This window comes from Pterocles gutturalis, unplaced genomic scaffold (assembly GCF_000699245.1).
Source record: "Pterocles gutturalis isolate BGI_N339 unplaced genomic scaffold, ASM69924v1 scaffold52023, whole genome shotgun sequence".
Taxonomy (NCBI): Eukaryota; Metazoa; Chordata; class Aves; order Pterocliformes; family Pteroclidae; genus Pterocles; species Pterocles gutturalis.
The window spans coordinates 1-7,942 of NW_010122490.1; the positions used below are offsets into that span (position 1 = coordinate 1).

Consider the following 7,942-nt stretch of genomic DNA (forward strand, 5'->3'; position numbering starts at 1 on the left):
CGGGGCCCTTCCCGCTCCTAGAGAAACTTTTGGGGAAACAAACGCGAAAACGCTCCATTTTCTTCCTTCCGACGTCGTGTGCGGTATCGTTCCGTGGTGTTTCATTCCAGAGTCTCTGAAGGGATGAGCGCTGCTCGGAATAGTTACCTGGTTTCGTTGTTTTGTTTTAAAAAAGAGCTGTCGGTGGGGTTGCCTGGGCAAGCTGAGTGAGTTTGGTTGCAAGGAGTTTTTCTCTGTTTTGTGAAGTTTGTTTGTTTTAAATAATCACTTTTTAGGCTCTGACTATTCAGGATCTTTCAAGCGATTCACAAGTGACCATTTTATTACCAAAACTTGTAAGGCTGGAAAGTTCACAGGTGTAAGTATCGTTGTTTGGTACCAGCAGGTGTGTTTCACGTAAACAAACAAACTGTGGAGGCAGATGGTCTGAGTGGATCCTACCAGAGGGTGCAGGGTTCTGCTGTATCTTCCTGGGAGCCATCAGCCCTGTCCAAGGAGCTGTCTGAGGGCAGGGCAAGCGTGTAGACACCCTTTCCCAGCATATCTTCTGGCTTCCAGAGTTTTAATGTTCAGGGTTTTGTGTACAAGGGCCTTGGTGATTTTTAGTTCTGATCGTGGCAATATAATTTGCTACCTACTTCTTCTCTTGTATTGGGAGAGCTAGTGGATAATAATTCTTGTGAATGGTGTTGTACACAGCTTTATAGACTTGTGTTGTATCCCTTCGGTTTTTATTGTTTACACATTGAGGAGGCTTCATGGCTCCCTGAATGGAAGCTGTGCCGTTCCTTTGGTTATCTTCTTGTCTTGCTTGGTACCTTTTTCAGGAATTATCTAGTATAACCCCAAAATCTTGTTCCCGAACAATAATAGATAGCAATTGGCTCTGACCTATCTTGTCTCATGTGTAGTATTTTACACTCCTCTACTTTGCAGTTTATCATCCAGTATTTCAGTGCTGTGAAGTTCTTGTGCGATTCTTTGCAGTCAGTCCCTGTCCTTACTGCTGTACCTGAAAGTAGCTTCATCATCAAATTTTACCAGGTCCTTTTCCACCATCTCTTCCCCAGCATTAGTGGATATGCTTATCAGTGCTTTGGTGACCCTATCTTTCCTGATTACTTGCAACATAACTTTTTTTGGTTATTTTGGAGTATATTTGGTTTGTCTTTTTTTAAGTGTGTGTGCTCCAAAAATATAGTAATTTATAGAGCATCTAAGTGTTACATATTCTGTTACGTGTTTGGGAACCACAGATTTCAAGTAGCAAGGGATTACTCCAAGGTGTGTTAACGTCATCAGTGGATCACATAATGAAAGTACTGATTGGGATCTCTGTTCAGCAAATTCTTAGTTAATATGTGTATTCATTTTTATTTTATTCTTTTTGCTCACAATACCAGAGGCTTAGAAAGAATATAAGCCATTAAACTTGCAGGAATGATGATTAATAAAGGAGAATTTTGTGGTAGTAAAGTGCAGAAGTCTCTTAGCTGTCAGTTTCCTGATTGTTGGCCTTTATTTTCATAACCTTCATTACATGCAAATTGAGATATTTGGGATTTTTCTTTACAGAGATTTTCAGAAGTCACCCTTTGAAGGGTCTGAATCCTGCTTTTAATTTAGTGGAAGTTCTGAAGTTCAGAGTAGGATGTAACATTCAGAAGTCAAAAGGAAAGGCACCTGATTAGTCATGTTACTGGAAAAACTGCAGTTTATATCTGTACAAAGTAGCCAGTCTTTCTTCTACAGTTGATTAATGCAAGTTTTAAAAATTGCTTAACTTTTGTTATTATTAAATGTAGTGGTTTGACAAATGAGATTTGAAGCAATCATAGATCATTTCACAGTGATTTTTTTTTTTTCCATGAGAAAATGGTGCTTATTATGCTTTAGTTGAGTATTTTATGCATGTCTACAAATGTACAAATTTCTCATGGAAATCAGAAGATGCTTCCTTGCCCTGAGACCTTGGAATGCATGTACTTGCCTAGAGTAATCACAGACTTTGCAAGACCATCGCTGTGTTTAGGACTAATGCTAGTTCTTCTGTATATTTACATGAGGACAATGTTAATTTCTAGTTCTTTAATGAAATGATGAGGCATCTGCCTGCTTGGTGGTTAAAAAAATACTTCTAGTATTGCAGACAATGCTAAAGTTGGAATTTTGTAGTTTCTGAGGGTATGCATTGCTCACAAGATGCTTTGGGTTCTGGAAGTGCTTGCAAACTGGACCTGCTGTAGTTTGACTCTTTCCAGGTTGTCTTACAAAGACTCTTGACTTGTACTTTCTCTCCTAAGAAGCACTGAACTTAATGGCTGAAACAGACCACTTTAAATTGTTTGCATAATTAGAGTGATTATGGTTTTTATCGCATTGGGAAGGTGTTACAAACTTGCTGAGATGTTGAAATAGAGTTCATGCGTGATTGCTGTCCCTGCAGGAGGATTGTACATCTCAGATATCTGTATCTGCAGGTCTGACTTAAAAAAAATACTGTTCTGTTTTCTTTCAGTGAACTGGAGCGTTTAAGCAACCTAGTTGGTAAACCATCTGAGAACCACCCCCTGCACAACAGCGGGCTGTTGAGCCTAGATCCTGTACAGGACAAAACACCTCTTTACAGCCAACTTCTTCAAGCCTACAAATGGTCAAATAAGGTAACAGAATACATCAGTGTAATTTAGTTGTGTATTAGTACAGAATGTTTGATTTGTGATACAGTAGACTTCTGAGTGTTTGAGACTGCCAGAATTGCTGAGTTTTTTTATGAAGTTGAGGAGCATAACATACTTTCAAGGGTAGAAGTGGTGTTTTGAGAGGAGACTTTTTTTGTGATGCTGAGGCATGCCCTTGTTTTTCAAACTCCGAAGCAGAACAATACTTTCTATGTTAGCTGTTTAGCATCTTATGTAGATGCAAAATAAAAGTATATTGTGTCCTTGCGTTTGGCAGTAAACACTGTAGCTGAGGGCAGTGGGATATTAAAGCAGAGAATCAAGACCTCATGTTGACCTCCAAACTGATTTCTAGGAAAGAAACATACAGGGAAGTTGTCATCATCAGCAATCGTGATGCCTTTCCATACCATTTTCTGCTGCTAAAAACATTTGCATGTTGTCTCAGAAGTAACTTCGTATATAACAGCTTTGGCATACCAAGTGTTTTCAGATTGTATGTATTGCATTGAATTTTAAGTAATGTAAAAAAAAAAAAAGGCAGATAATGTTAGTGCAGTTTTTTACATTTTTAAAAAATTAATTGTTTTTGTTGAAAGGAACTTCTTTCTCGTGAGCATAACTCAGTTTCATAAACCTGTATAGTGTATGTATCTAGAGACAGAAGTTGGATGGGTATCTTTTCTTCTCTGTTCTGAATATAGTCTACTTGTGGGTCATAAATACTCTTTTCCTCGCATCTGATTTTATTAAATAAGTAAACATTGCATTACTGCAATTATTACCGGTCTCTCTCTGAGCATTGTTATGTTTCAGGTTGCCAGTTCTCGCCCTGAAATTTTGAGCATGCTTATTACTTTCTATAGAAATATTCACATGAAAAAAATGAATGGAAGTGTTTAAAAGCTTTCTTAAAATTATGCTTGAAATACTAGTCGTCTGTTACAAAATGTAAAAGACGGATTTGTTTCTGTTATGATAATTGTTACAGCTCTGGAATCTCTCACCAGTAGGTTTTAACAACCTTATACAAGACTGCAGGAGTAAGCAGGAATAATAAATCTGAAAATATTAGGGCAGTAAAAGAAACTATTCCACTTTATTTATTATGGTACGTGAGCAAGGAAGACTTTCAGACTACATGAATACTTCATAGGCAAATTCCTGTTATACGTTGAGCTGGCCAGTCTGATATTATTCATATTTAAAACAGAATACTATAATGATGTTTGTATGAATACCACAGTAATGTTTGTACAGTCACTTTTCAGAATACAAATATGTGTTAACATCTTCTAAAATTAATAGAATTCAGCATTGATAGAAATTTGGTGTGGTTGGAAAATGGGGGACAGGAAGGATTTTTAAGTAAAGATTTATTAATTGAGAAAACGTTTGCTTGTGTTTCTTGCTCTTAGCAGCAGATTATTGTCAGTGGAAAAAAAAGAATTCTTTTGCTACTTTCAGAAAAAAATAAAACCATCTAACATGGTTTCATGTATAAATGAAAACTTCTAACTCCACTAACTTCAGGGATTTAATTACTTTTTTAGGTCATAATCACACTGAACTCAGTTAATAATGAAATAGCTCTGACAGAGTTGTTCTAATGGAGTTTTTTGTTAATTTAGAGTGTTATGGAGCTTTGAAGAGCAGTTTTTGTAGTACTGGATTCTGATTTCAGAAAGCGGAAAGTTTTACTATCCTGTGCACTCATATACGCAGTTAAATGTTCCAGGGGAAAAACAGTTTTGTTTTTATTTTCTTTTACCTCTGTTGTCTTTGACTTCTGTTTCACAGCTATAAAGATAATGGTTCTTCTGAACTTCACTAGCATCCTTTCTAGGGTTTGCAATAACCAGCAGAGATGGGTAGGTTGCCCCTGTTTCTAACAGCAGATTTGTTGCCTGTGTGAGGGCCTTAGCTGCTGGATTTACCATGAGCAGCAGAGACCTTGTTGATGCTCATTTATGTTGCTGTGTAATTCCTCATTGCTAAATCCACTGCTCGAATAGCTATTTCATTGCATCTTTTGACCCCTTTCTCTTATTCTGTGTGTCTGGTGTTTGCTGTTGCTTCGAAGGGAGGATTTAGATGTGGTGATGTGTCAATACATTTTATGTCTTTCTGCATTTAATTTTTAATTTGTGACCCCTTTGTGGCTTGCTTGCTTGTATTTTTGATGAGCTGAGATAAGGGCATTTTCCTCTCTCTTTGATTGTTCATGCATTACTGATGGCAGGAATAGCCACATGGCTGCCAGGGGAGGATAGAGGAGTAGAGTTTCAGGGTATGGTGCAATTCCAAAAGGACATTCATGAAATAGGGAAAATGAGTACACAGACTGTGTTGCATGTTTCAGTGCATTCTGTATATTTTTAAAACACGGGGAGGCTGGTAGTAGTAGCTTGTAGGACACTAGTAAGTAAGGTCGTTAATAATAACTGGGCTATCTCATGAGAAGCAAATTGTTGTTCCATATGTCAAAGCACTATACATAACACTATATATTTAAGAAAAAAAAAGCTATGCTGTTATTTTTTTTTTAATCTAAAATTGAAAGAACAATTAAGAGTTACAACTGTTTCTGAGTGTCTGAAGTTTGCCCGCTCCAGGGGTACGGAAGCGCACAAGTGGGAAAAATTAAAACTTTCCTTACAGAAGTGTGTTGTGTTGGCAGCGCTTGTTATTTATTAGCACTTGCTACCCTGATATTTACTTACTGTAGTTTACCTGGTAGTTTTACAGATGGCAAAGTTGTCCGTATAATGGAAGCAGCTGTTTGGGAACACAACGGCTTGTCAAATGCATTAATTACACACACACGTGGCTGTGGAGGAACTTTACTTTTCCAAGTGTTTAACAGAGCTCACAAGCTAGAGCTGAAAAAGACAGGAAGTTGAAGTTGCTCTTATTGCAAGCAAGAGACAAATGGTTTTTCTTCTTTGCTTTAGCTTCTTTTATGTATCAGTAGAAATTATATAAAGAAGTTACCTTGACTGTGGGGTGCATGAAGGCATGTAGGAGCCAGAGAACGGTATTTAGGTCTACTTGATAATTTTTTTTTCCTCCTCTTCAATTTTATTTAAGAAAAGATGTTTTCTTCATTACAGTCAAAGTGCTGTTTCCTAGAAGGAGCTATGTGTGCCCTCTAATGTAATACTGAAGATACAATACTAGATAAGACAAAAATGAGCTAGAACGATGTGCAGGTAATGCAGATAAAGGATTATCGGTAAGTTAGGAAGTTTGCAGAAGTCAGTAGGATTTTTTATGTGGACTGGCTCTGTTTAGTAATTGTAGTTGATTTCTCATTTTAGTAGTTATGTACACCTCAGCTGTTTTTCCTTTTAGAATATGATTGTTGTGTCTGAGCAGCTGAAATCTAAGATGACAGTAGCAGTGGGAAGGGTTTCTGCTTTGTACGTGTGTGGCCTGATACTGCTTGGAAGAGTCAGGACTGCACCTGCAGAGTGCTGCTGCCTTACCTCTGCTTACCAGGGACTTGCTTCTTGCATTATAGTGGAATTCAAGGGGAACTACCATGGGGTAGAATGCATCAGCTATAAGGTGAGATGAAAGGAATTTTTTAAAGTCACTTACTAGATGGAAATAGTGACTAAGTTTTGATTTTTAAAAAAAGAGGTGTGACTTCATATTTGTGACAGAGCACTGGAAGAACTTGCTTCTGTTGCTCTTCAGGACACTTCTATAATGAGGGCCCTCCCTCTGGCCTTCATCTTTCCTTAGCGCTTCTTGTTTTCTGCAGTAGATGAGACCATGATGAGCATCATTTACTAAGCAACTGTGTGTTTCTTCGTATTTATTCTCAGTACTGGGTGACAGAAGAATTTTGTGGAGGAAAAAATACTTGATGTGATTGAACCAACATTATATACTTATGCGTATATAAAATGTTTAATAAAGCTTGTGATGGTGTGGTTGTCTGACCCAGCTGTCGGTCAGCAGGTTTTTGGAATAAGGGAGTTTGAACTCATTCTTTGAATGGCATAAACTTTTCTTTTCCATCTGCTCCTTTAGTGAGGTTATTTATTGCCTGTAGTGTGTGGTTGTTCATCCTCTTTGCCCTTGGCAAAGCATTTGTACCCCCTCGCCCTGTGCATGCCTGAGGCAGTGTCTTTTAAGGTGTTTCCATGTACTCCAGTGGAACAGAAGATATACAGCATATTATATGTCCACTGAGCAAAGCAAATGCTTTGGGCAAGTTTCCTGGCTCTTAATGGGGTGCTATCCAGTAGTTCATGCCCAATATTTGAGTTATAATCACTGGTAGAGATTTTTTGCTTATTTTCATTTGTTTGTGTATTTGAAGAGTATGTGCAAAATGGATCAGCTGCCAAACCAACACCATAGAATTACTCTTTCTACTAGACTTAAGAAACATTGAGCTTGTTGGATAGCAGCAAACTAAGGCTTCCCTGAGTTGTTGGGTGGTAACAGTATTAGACTTCTGTAAGTCATCTTTCCTTTTTTTTTTTTTTTTTTTTTCCTTCCCTTTGCAGTAGAGAGTTTGTTTTCAGACTTTCAAATAATATTATTACCAGCAGTAGAAGTGGGGGAAATTTAGAACTATTGTAGTCTTGAACAGGTGATGTTACTTTCAATTTTTTCCTTGACGTTAACTCCACTGAAATGCAGTGTCCTGTGCTCTGCTGTTTTCAGAGCTGCATTTGTCTCTCTGCTTTCCTCCAGTTCCCACGCTTCTGTAGTTTGAACCTACATGTGTAGGTGTATGCGAGTGGTGGTGGTATTGTTTTATCATCATGAGACAGTTCTTAAAAAACATAACTGTGTGTTTGGGAAGGCTGTTATCTACCACTTAAAGCAGAAAGCAAAAAATCAACTTTTGTGACTTTGACTATCTGGGTGAGTAGGATTTAGATCAAATTGTTTAGTGTACTCGTCTGTGAAAAGAAGATTATGGCAACTTGCATAGACTTTACAGTATCAGGCTATTGTAAATGTTCCAAGTGAACAAGGCAGGACAGGAATTGTCATAAATTTATTTAAAAGTAATATGCTGGCAAACACAAAATGAAAAAAATTACTGTTGGTCTGCATGTTGAAATACACTAAAAATATTTGGATTTAAATTTGTTAATTTGTATCTTCCTCTTGTTTTTACATAAATTTAAAATTGAACTGTTTAGATAATTACCATTAATGAGTTTAAATGACTTTCTGTCACATGACAGAAGAGAAAATGAATATATAGTTTCTGTTTATTAAATTATTTTGAT

At 37.3% G+C, this 7,942-nt stretch overlaps 1 pseudogene; it reads left to right on the forward strand.

The window, feature by feature from the left end:
* The first annotated feature begins 275 nt into the window (after positions 1-275).
* On the forward strand, positions 276-2,663 carry LOC104464712 (annotated as a pseudogene).
* Positions 2,664-7,942: the final 5,279 nt, after the last annotated feature.